Source organism: Ischnura elegans, chromosome 8 (assembly GCF_921293095.1).
Source record: "Ischnura elegans chromosome 8, ioIscEleg1.1, whole genome shotgun sequence".
Classification (NCBI taxonomy): Eukaryota; Metazoa; Arthropoda; class Insecta; order Odonata; family Coenagrionidae; genus Ischnura; species Ischnura elegans.
Window position 1 is genome coordinate 21,636,455 of NC_060253.1, and position 12,899 is coordinate 21,649,353.

The window sequence follows — 12,899 nt, forward strand, 5'->3', positions numbered from 1 at the left end:
GATAAAAGAGAAATACTTAAAAATCAACTGTGGCCAAGGTTGAGAAGGATAACATATGACAAATGACACCTGACTGTGGATTGACAAGAACGACATTTGATGAATGGGAATGGAAAATTCTTGTCCGTATGCTGATAAAAAAGAGAACTTTGAAAAAATCAACTGCGACTAAGGATTATACGGATTCCATATGACAGACCTGAAACAAAGTGACATCCAAAGCAATGGAGGCATTAAAAGTCACCAAGCAAACCAAGAAAATTCATGCGATCCTAAAACAATCGAAATATTATGCTACTTCGTTTTGAAACAAAAAAGACGTGTTACTTTTAGATTTCATTCTGCCGGGATTAACGATAATTGCAAATGCTTGGTCGATTGCGCGGAGCCATTCAAAATAAAATAAGAGACGTGCTGAATAGGGAAGTACACTAGTGTTTCAAATGCACCAAATACATTTTTAAAATTAGAGTTCAGAATAACATAATGACGTAAAATCACAGTTTAAATCCTAACAGTGAATACTTGATTCGAGATGACCGTCCGAAATATGGAAAAATTCAAAGGCCGCTAAAACAGGTATCCATGTTGAATATTGGCCCTGACGTCACAAGGCAGTAGCAGAGGGCAGCTTCTACGCCGTTTAGTTCTACCACTATTATTGCATAGAAAAATTACAGAATTTGAGGGTGTCCGTTTTTTGCTGCCATAAAATATCTTCAGAATATATATGTGGCTGTTTCTCTTTTGAGCAAATGACTTCATCATTGCGTAATATATTAACATTCATTTACGTGTCAACTTCAAGTTTGGAAAGAGCAGTACGAATAGCATATTGAATCTTTAATAAATAGATGATGGTATTTATTTTTCGCTGGGTATATTTTGGCACAATGCTGTTTATCATGCCAAAACTTTTTTTTAAGAACTGAGTCAAACTAATAAACCTATTTCAGACGTTTGCTGCAAGACTTTTTCGTTGCGTATGTATTCACACCGGCCGGAACGTTCGCCCTTCGCAACTAGAATCATGGGATGTTAGCCTTATTTCCGTGCTGGCTGGTTGTTGCAATGGTTCTCTGTCCAGGATAGGTTCAAGAAAAGATAATCTTGGTTGGGAGAAGGAAAATTCCAACGATTTATAAATGGTATACCAAACTTTGATGTATTCATGGTCACTGAATTTTTGAAAAAGGAGGACAGGTTCAACGCGCCATAGAAATGCGAGACGTTAAGGTTAACAAGGGGAGACCACGTACCTTGCTCCATCTTTTTCAATTAGGTCCTTAGTTAAACTGTATTTAATTAATTTTCATGCGTTACTTTTTACAATGCCATATATCTCGAACACTTGTAATTCACATTATTCCAAAGGGAGTTTATTTACTCAGTACCTACCAGTTTACCTCAGAACCATTCCGAAATATTTATTTTATATTTCAATTAACAAATAGGATGAAATAAAAGTTGATAACCCTGGACCGGGCGCGCTGGCGTATAAAATACTTCAATCTTTGGAAACCAAGGATTTCAACATTGTACGTACATTCTGGGCTAGAATGGTTTCGTGTATTCCTACAATGTACTTTGACTGAATATATTGCGAGTTTTCAAAGTTCGAGGTATTGTAGCTAATTTTTTAGATCAGCATGATGAACCCGTCACCAGTGGAGTACAAATTACGCCGCGCGACCTGCAGTGTACCTTTATATCTGTATCACCTATGAATGTACTAATTTCAACAAATAAAGATTAACTTTAACAAAAATCGTTTGTTATCATATATGCACATATCATGGGCAAAGTACGCATTTTGCCCGGTCGTGTAAAATAACAGTTGCGCCTTAATTCTTTAACCAAACTACTTTCAGTTTATAAAATACGTAGGTCTACGCGGGAGATGCTGTATTTTGACTCAACACACTTTCTGATGTGACTGAGGTACCTATTAAGTAAATTATTATAATATAAATATCAATTTGGTCTTACAATACCTTCAAACGATCTTCAAAACAGAATATCATCGATAGGTAAGAGTCAGGAGCAGCCTTGAACCATTTATTCCGTTCAGCTTGTGCTTAAGGCACGGGAATGAATATATTCTCCAGGCTTTTGTTTCGACGTCGAGATGAAATTTGGAACAAAAAATCATTTATAATTCTATTTTAAATTAATGTTGTCGGTACTAGACGATATTTTTAGGAAGCAAACTCCACCGATTCCCGGAAACTCTCGCCGCGCTAAAGAAGGCGACGGAATACAGCGATACTCCACTGGTGACTACTGCCTTGTGACGTCACATCTCAATCAAGATGGAGGCACTGTGTTTCAGCGCAACATGAAATTTTCCGACTTTCAAAACGTTTTAAAGTGCATACCCCAGATGCAGGAATAAAAGTGACTGTACTAATGTTTCTTTTTTAGGCTAAACTTTCAAATTCAGCAATGAAAAAAAATTAGTGCACTTCCCTATTCTGGAAGTGTTCTGATACATGACAACGCCCGTCCTCTAAGCGCTGGTGAGGCCGACTGTTCTTTGAGCAATTTCAATGGGTCATGTACGATCACCCTCCGTGCAGTATTGAACTTGCGATTTTTGACTCGTATATTTGGCCGGAGAGACAATTTGGCTGGGAGGGAAGCGCTTGAAAGCGGACTATTAGATTCGGGATATCGGTGAAATTCATTGAAAGACATTCGCAGCAACGATTCATGAAGAACAACCATTGCCGAGGCCATTGCGTCAAGAATTAAGCGAAAGTGTACTTAATATTATACTTAGCGATGAAATGATTTTTATTCGATCGCCCCGTATTTTATTCTTTACCCATTGGAGATAAAAAAACAGCCTTTGGAAATAAAAATGAACATACAAAAAATAAATAAAAAATAAACAATACTGAAACACAGAAAATTAGATCAGGAAGATAAAAAGAAGACAGAAAATACTGAATAGAAATAAAAAATATTCAGGTCAAATATATTAGCCATTACATTTTAACTATCTATAGTTGAGGTGGTTGGTTGGTCGGGGGATCAGAGAACTAAAAACCTCGTCACCTACCGCCATCGCACCAACCTCCACCCAGTTATAAAAATTATGCAATAATAAAAGCGGTGATAGCATAAGATAAGTCATGTATTGCAGTTCTGGATAGCACAGTTCATGCTACGAAATTGAAGTAAGATTCGGATGGAAGTTAATCCCGTGATACTTAATAGTTCAGTTGAAACTTCAAAGATTACTATAATAATCGAATGAGGACTTGTCATGAAAAACATTTATCACATGTTTTTTTTGTGTATAATGAATAAGAACTTCTCCTTGGTGTTTATGTTTGGTAATAGGATACATAAAAACGTGAAAGAGAATGTGAAGTAAATATATAAACTTAAGAAGGTACCGTGATACTAAATCTAATTATGCAGGTGATTCAATAGAAAATACTGCATGTTCTAATTCTTCTACATTAGCATAATACTCTGCGAGCCACTTTTCGGGTGTTTGGCAGGGGGTGATTAATCACCAACTTGCAGCATGAAAGAGGACAACCGCATGCACACCGCACGGTCATTGTAATATCACGCATAATAGCAAAATATACGTCCATATTCATGTGATTTGGTTCAAATATTCACGCTTTAACTCGTACCTGTAAATTCATTGCTTTAACACAGCTAAATTAACATAAGAGCTCACTCTGCAACTATTCGCAGTAAAACGAACCTTGCGACCAAAGTACGTGACGTCACGAGAGGAATGTAGAGGGTATCTTTTGTGGCGCCCTGACTCCCCTTCCCCCATCCCCTCTTCTTCTACTTCAATACCTCCCCTTAACAACCAGCTGTCCACCCCACGACGCGCCAACCAAAACCCTCCCTAACGCCTTCGCGATGTACTGGGACTCGAAATCAGGCCGACAATTTTGACTCTACCTTTGGGCTCTCTGTGCACGGCAACCTCCCCTTATATCCTTACTTAGTGATTCCCCGCCCTCCATTTCCTCTCAGGACTGGTAGTAATAAGCTGTGCGTCACTTTGCGTGGGCTTTCCTCCTCATTCTAACATACCTAGTGAAGTTTTAGTCTCACAGCAGTTCGGTTAGAGTAAGAACATGTATCCTCCGTCGCTTAAGTGTACGAGTGAGTCCTATTCTCGTAAATAACATTTTAATCCATGATAATCTAGAAATTTAATCATAATTTTTTCATAATTTTTTATCAATAAGGGAAAATTCTTTCGCAAATTATTTGGTCACAATTATTGGAGTTTTCGTACCAACATCCTTGGTTTTGACTACATATTCCTTTCGAGTATAATGATTAAGAACTCTTCCGTTCATCAGTTCCAAATTTTAGTGCTACAGCTTAAAGCTGCTTCTTGTTCTTTTTAAAGTTTACGAAAGGTGGAGTGACCACTTCAATTAATCCAGTGAATGACACTGCAATCCTATAATGAAGCTGTCAACGATCTCTTAAAGCCTTTGCCTCAACGCAAGGATAATTATCATTGGTTCTTCATCACGATAGAAGCAGTGTGCATGTGTCTTAGAATTATGTGAAGTTACCAAAGTGTGTTACTCATCGGCTAATGAGTGAGGTGAAAGTGTCTATAGTTCATCAAATATTTCAATGTCAGTGTTGTGTTCACTGTGAAGTGCAGGTGAATATAAGTGTTTTGAAGAGTCGCTGTTGTAAAGCTGAGCTCTGTCGCCGATGGACCCGGTAAGATGTAAAAGGTAGGGAGTCTTCTCCTCTTGCAGTTTTATTCAACGTGGAGGTTAAACAGTTTTTGCAGAAAGTAATTTTTTTAATTGATTAATTTTAATTTTTTTCTTATGGGAAGGAAAATTCTTGGCCCAATTCGTGGGGTCTCTTTGAAAATGAAAAATACTCTTGGAATGTTGGAGCTATCGGTTTTTGTAGTATAGTGGGATAAATAAAAAAGGATATTCAGATTAGTTCAATAGTTAAGTATAAATGCCCTAGTATTCCTATTCCGCTATCGCGTGATCTGGGCACATATTTTCACAGGTTCGACTAAGTTGATTAAAGATGTCTTGGGATGAATATTCGTAATGCTCGTATAAAACTTCGCAATGCTCTAATACTTTAATTTTGCAACCTATAATGATACTGTACTGGTGCGCCATTCCTGACAGTTTTTAATCTGTGTCGTGTAGAGAAAGTTCTAAAAATAGTATTTGATCAGTGAAAACAGGGTCAGATAAAAAGAACAACTGAATCACCTCTTTGGAAAAGTGTGTAAACGTGGGAAACGGGTTTGGTTGGGAGAAGTAGATAAGCTTCTTTTCCAATTCCCACTGCGCTGTTAACACATGAACGTGCAAATGTAAGTGATACCTCGGATCAACTAATAATTAATTAATTAAGTGAATAATTAACTTGAATAGTTTACGGAGAAATCGAAGCAGCTTGAGAGCTGAAGTAAACCACGAGACCCTTCTTGTTGTACTGCCATAACTCGTGAGTTACGAAAGAATATTCAAGGAAATTGACCGTATATTTTGTCGGCTTACCTTGTGTTTAAAAGTTACGAGGCTGACGAATCGTATCTCTTTAGCTTTTATCATTGAATTACACAATACTGATAAGTTAACCTCGCTTGTAAAGTCAGAATTAATAATTCAAAGATAATCACATGCAGAAACGCGTTGATTACAATCCATAAACTCATTTAGTTTCAATTTGTCAATTGAAATTTCCCTCTAGCAAAGGTGACCAAGCTAATACCAACGAACTTGGCTGGTGCTGAAGCTGGAATCCATTGATTATTTCCGTACAGCTTTTTCTTGAAATTTGAAAGAATTTAAGTGTGGAATCATTGTGGCTTCGATGATCTGTTGCGAAATCTCCTTCACTCAACCTCTCTAAAAACAGAACTTCTAATAGGCATGCCTGGTGGCGCAAAGAAGTGGCGCCTAAAATCCGCAATAATTCTAATTGACAATGGTTTTATTTCGGGGAAAATTAAAGCAAAAGTTTTATTAATGTAAAATATGTTTAAACCTACTCAAGATGCCAGTTTTTATGCCTTCAATGAAGAATAAAATTTGCCATATCAAAGATAATGGATTTGAATCGTTACAAACTGATTAATTCTAATGATGAAATCATAACGACGTGACTTACCTTGATTAAGATTCGACGATTAAGACCAAGAATGTTGCCTATCTTCACGGTAAGAAATCATTTCCATCTGTCGGTCCTCATGCTTTCGTTGAAGTAGTAACTTTCGCAGGTGACTTATATCTTCAGTTGGTTCGTAATGACCCATTTAGCAATCTCTTTGTATAAAGAAAACGTCATCAGGTTACTCCACCCGGGCATGGCTCATGTTGAGCTTGGCTATCAGGGAAACGAATCTGCGAATGGACAGAAAAAATAAATACTACTTTGTTATTATTACAATTCAATCAGGAGCTATTAATTTCATCGGCTTGCACATGAAAGTATAATGACATTTTCTTCACGATATATAATTCAGGCTTAACGACACTATTTTGAGGCCAAGAAAGGTGTGATAGCTGATAACGCCATTAAGAATGAAAAATTGTGCAAAGGAGCATGCAAGTTAGCATTTGTAGCATAGTGAAAGAAGATGATCTTAATTAGTGACATGTTAATGCTTGCGGGTAATAATGATTAAAATTACTTTCTCGGTTCACTATTTCATAAAAATTACTTGTGCTCACTTACCTCAGTCAATACCGCTGCATTCCTTCGTATTATTTCCGTTGATATTCAGCTTGTAGTAATCGCTCTCCATCCTCGTTTCCGCATAATGAGACGGTGACTTCAACGAACGGAAGAACCGGATGAAACAGTCCAGGAAATTAATTTAACAAATTTAAAAACTTTCAGAAGTGTGACTCTACCGAAAGGACGGTTGATGAGGGTATGGGGTGCGCTTTCTTCGTAAGTAGTGGGAGGGGGTGGTGCTGCTTTGGGGACCACAGTTGAATGCGGACCGTTGATGTACTGTTTTTCGTAATGCGATGATGTGTTTTGCAAACGTACCCTAATGACCTTCGCAGATGACTAGAAAATTCTAGAACATTGATCACGTGTGGTTTGACCGTTGGCCGCTTAAGAATTTCCGCGCTATTTTTGTATAACAGCGGCACCAAATGAACGAATCTCATTGGTTCATCCTATTATTGATTTTCCGCGGGATATATTTTATTATTTATAATATAGAAAATGACCGTATTTATTGATGTATTTTATTGGATAAAATTTCAAATGACCTCTACGATATCCAGCTGTTCTTTAAATACATTTATCGTTGCCTAAATAAATAAATCGGTTCGAAATTATCGTGACGTCACAGGCACACGTCACATGGCAGACGGAGTTTCGGAACATCCCCTCCCTTTGTTTCTGGACTTCAGTTCGCGGCAAGCTGTCTTGGGGTTAAGAGGTGAGTACCTTAACTGCTTCTTTGGTGAATCCTTTTCATATTATATACAATGCACTTTAAACTTATTATCTGAATTGAAGGATACTTCGCAAATACAATTTATCGTGATCAGAGTGGCATATATTTTGAGTGACGATATGTATTACGCCACCTGCTTTCACATTCCAACTTTTATTACCACGTGTGAAATTGCCTCGAAGTTAATATTAGTGTCACAGTATTTTTTTTTAAAGAACGCTAGTGATAGGGTAGTATCCTCATCGATTAATACCGTCCTGTTTCTACTCTCTTTCTTGTGATCTAAGAATGTTTTACAGATTTTGTGAAAAGTATGTCGGCAAATGGACTAAATTCCGTACTTTATTTGTTTCCAGAGCTAATATTCGATCATTGAACGCGTTGGACCCTTGACTGAATTGTGTTTTGTTTCGAATGTAATAAGTGTAAATTATTTAAAATTAAATTCCTTTATGAAGTGCCAACTTTTGAAATGAGTAAGTAACCTGTGAGTAGTTTTATCTTTACCTTTATCGTGTTTATTAGAAGATCAAAGATAACGACTTGATTGTAGGAATTATGATCCTAACGGTAATACGGTAGCTTACTTCTCGTACTCAAGCAGATTAGTTCCTTTTTTGACGAAGGTCAAACTGATGAATTTTATCGCTGTGACTGTAAAAATTAAGTATTAAAAGTAGACGTGGAACTGTGTATTTCATGCTAGCCAAGCTGCTTCGTTGCTGACTGTGAAAGAACCTGTATTTTCAAAATGAATCCCCTATCCGCGATTTCTTCAGTTGCAAGTCAGGAACACTTATTTATCATTTAAAAATTTTCCTTGATTGGTGCCTGAATGGCGAGTAATTCCGCATAATTAAAGTTTCTACGAGGGATTTTAAAAAGTACTTGCTATTTAAGCTTCGGAAATTGCAATCTACTTAATTCGTTAGGACATGCATCTGCCACTCCGACACCGCTCCGCATTTATTGTTCATATGATTTTGATTTAAAGGAAAAATACTAGAACATTGGCGATCATAATTTGATTTACAGCACTTCAATTGGCCCTTTCTTTTTTCCACTTATTTCTCCTTTGTGGTCTATAGTAAGATACTTAGTTATATCTTATAATTTCACCATAATCCTTAAGTTATGCTCCATGTATAGTGTAAACTTTTGTTGCGTGAATATTGCCAGCCATTAATGCGAACTTTTTCTTTTCAGGTCCTCGATTAATATTGGGTTAGCGGATCAGTGCCGTGAAACGGTTGGGGTTGAATGGGGTTTCAAGGAAGAGGGAGACAGAAGAAATATGGTGAGTCAATAGCAATCACTTCAGTTGATAAGTCTTCGAATATTCCCATACACAGATCTTCTGCTTCTCTTTTCTCTATTAGTAGCTAAATAAGAACTTAATCTTGTGCGGTGCGCAAAAATTAACTTATTCTGTGTTAATTTTAAAGACGATAATTCATCATTTACTATTTTATAATAGTTTTTTATGCTAGGAATCCTCAGCTGTTAACTGGCATGATCCTCCGTGACTATGAATTTTATAATGCTATAATTTTACGTAGTCCACGTGAATTTTGAGAGGTTACATTTAAATTTATAATCATGTCACGGTGAGAGCGATGGAATATCTCAAATGCTCTTTCATAACTTCATTTCTGGTTTTTTAAATACGAAATCAGGGATCTTACTTTTCCGCGCTTAAAATCTACTGTTAAGTCGTCCGTCGAGGATTGCCTTCATAAGGCCATGAAGATCAGTTTCTTAAGTTATGTTCGATAACGATGGTGTGTATTCTACTTGAAGTATTGACTAGGCTTTCTATTCTCTCCCACTCTTCTAAGGAATCCCGTAGTCCTCACTCGATCGATCTATTTAATTTTCACATAGTCGAATACCAATCAGTTTTGCATTGCTGTCATTGCCGATGATTCATTGCCATAGAGAAGAATACTCGAATTGTAAGTTCTGATAGGAGGTTTCCGAACTTCATGATAGTATTTCCCTCTTTAATAAGCAAATTGATGCAATATTTTTTCTGAAAGCTTCTCTTCGCCTGGGCTATTCTACTGATTATATCTCTCTTGTTTCTACACCTGGTTATCCTGAGTCCGAAATATTTAAACTGGCCGACCTCTTCCAATGTATATTTCCCTAGTTTTATACTATTTTTAACTTCCTGTCTTTTGCTACACCCTAGTATTTGATGCACGATTCTCAGATGGCATTGGTCGTTGTTCTGCCCATCTTAACTAGTATATTTTTCTATTTTACAAATATTATAAGCATGTTTTCAAGCATATTATAAGTATTTCTCCTCGTGGATATTCATCCATGTAAACTCCCAGTACTATCTTTGATGTAATCGGTGCCTTTTTAGTTGTAAACTATCACAATTACATATGAAATAACACTACCTCAGATCACTTGACTTTGTTCGTAAATATTGATTCTTCAAAGCTTAGCCCTATAAAATATCACCCAGGCTTGTTTTTTTTAATGAGTTGTGGATCATTCACATGTCATTGTTCAACATTATTTAATTAACTTCATTCAAAATTCTAAGCATTGAATTCCTATCCACACTACTGCTATTATCAAATTATTCATGGAAGAAGAAGAGTAAAGGAATTTGGTGAGAAACTGGTCGACCTCTTCCAATGTTTGTTTCCATAGTTTAAATCTATTCTTTTGCTACACTCTAATATTTAATATTCGATGTCCATTTTAAATTAATTTCGTACTTAGTCACCCTCCCATACACGTCTCATACAGATAGTCAATCCATCTCTTCACTTTTATTAGTCATCGGTCATAAGTTCTCCGTTTTTGTCACTTACGGTATTCATCTTACGCTCATTCTTTGAAGAGGTTCCCCTTGCGAGCCTCTACTTTTCCACGCGCACGATGTTCTTGTATTCCCGACCACGTTTCTCTGGTCTCCCTGGATTTAGGACAAATATCTTTCCTTATTCTCATTTAGCATTCGTCAGCTCTAGCACTCTCTTTACTTTAGTGGTGCCTTCAGTGAGGTTCAAGACTTTTTGCGTGATCCATTCTGATGATTTTCCTTCTCCCAAGAACTTCTTCAGCTGCTTCCATTAGGCCACTTATCATTATCTCGCGACTCTCTTCATCTGACATCTCGGTCACATCCGATGTTATTTTGTTCTACTCTGCCTCCTGAAATTACACTTGATACCAAGTTTTATTTATTTTCAACTTGCCAAATGCTTTTCATCGCTTTCTTATTTTTTTTATTTTTGGGAACATAATATCGCAATGGGACGTAGCCTCGGTCTTTTATATCCCAAGATAATGTTTTACGTCCATTTTCTAGTTTATGAATCAACCTCAAAAAGTTCCTAGCATTTCAGCAACGTAGAATCTCTCATCTCTACTAGCAATTTTCTTGTATATCGTCTTCGGCTATGTTTAGTTAATTTTGTATTAGCAACCACTAACAATGTTCTTTGTTGGTCTTTCATTTTGGATACATCATCTCTGCTCCTCGATTTTTCTCCCGTCTCGAAATTCGCCAGTGAAAGCATTACATTCATTGAGAATAATTATATTTTCTTCACCTCTAACCTGCTTTAATATTACCGTGATATCTTGATAACACTTGCTACACTTCTGCAATTTGTCAACTTTTATGAAGGCTTACAAATATTCGGAGATGCAATAGTTATTGGCTTTGTTTTATACCTTAACCATGACCAACCTATCATCATACATTAGGTGGCTTGTTAATCGGCGCTTTTGCTAAGCATCATACCTATTCCAGCATTAACGTTCGTTACCGTATTCCAGCATAGCCTTAAATAATTTACCCGGCTTTCAATGCACTTACCCTTCGTGAATTAGTCAGTAGCTTCCACTCCATAAGTCTTCCACTTACGGCATTTTATTTCGCTGGCTCTTCATTCGTCGAGGAGCATTCTTCGAATTTCCACCTTCATGTTTTCTGGCCGTTTTCAAGTTCGAAGCGTACTCAGTAGGCATGTAATTGATAATACTGCGCCTGTAATGAGGGATGTATCGATTTTTTAATCACTGTAAACCTAAACAAAGGTATTTCTCTACTTCACCCACAGATTCCATTATTTTACATAATGGTTACATAAAGATACTCCTAATTGAAAGGTAAATCTCCTAATGGATTTTATCCATTCGGTTGGGGCAAATATCTTTCGTTGACGGTGAAAGTATCATAGCTCCATCACCATGGCTACTCATTGCCTTAGAAAGCATCCTTAAAATATTCATCCTGTTCGGGTTACAGCCTTTACCCTGCATATAATGTACTTAAGACCTTCATTGCCTCGTAAAAATTCAATGGATACAATTGTCTGTCGTGTGCCAGGGAACAGACTTATTGACGTTACCACAAAAGAGAACACACACAACCACATCAAAACAGTGCTGCCAATATATCGCAGTGGGTTTTTTTAGTTACACGTAACATATTTACAACACAGCATCTTCTATAACTATATCATGCTTTTCACCCAAAAAGAAACAATATTCATAATTTAACATTTTGTACTAAACTCAACCTTTATCTAAATATTGCAACTGTAAATGCTTTCAAATGTTTCCTTAAAATGCTGGCTACCATTTCTTTAGTTGGGGTGTACCTATAACGTTCAACCTTAAAATACTCTATCCCTTCTAACAAAGTGATAGCGATCATCACTGTGTTAGTGAAAAAACTTTTATGGCTATGTCGCTGCGTTAATTTTCGGGGGGCCCCAACATTTGCACGACGAATGCTGGTCGCTTTCTCAAGGGAATAAGTTGAAGTAGGAATTTTTGTTCACATATTTAAATAGGAAATTGGGGGATGGGAGTTGGAGATTGGAGGAGTAGGTTGTTGAATGTTTTTTTTCGAATTGCGGGTTGCTAAGAACGAATTATTTTTACTCCGATGTCACAGTTAAGATTATTCTTCTCCCTATTTTTTATTTCAATGGCTTCTCTGAGACTCTCTGTTAAAAGCCTTTCACATAGGCGACAATTTCATTTCCTTTAAGGTCGACTGCGTGGCCCAGCTCTGTGTGTTCGTCTACCGTGGACTTGGTTGACTACCCCAGTCGAATTGCTCTCTGGTGTTCCTCCTGGCGTGTTCTCACTGATCCGTCTGTTTGGACGATGTAGTTCTTCCCACAGGTTTGACAAGGGAACCGGTAGACCCCTTCGACTTGTAGTGGAGCTCTGTGCTTGACGGATTTAAAGAGATTTTTTATCTGCACGTGAGGAGAGAAGATTGTCCTTATGTAACATGTTCTTAGGATATTTCCAAATTTTTCCGTCGTCGCCTTTATATGCAGTAGGCTTTTTTTCGGTCGCTGAGGTTATTTGTTGAGGAGTTCGCTGCTTCTGCGGTGTTTTCTTTGTCCTCATAATTCTTCTTCATGACTTTATTGAATGCTGGTCAGAT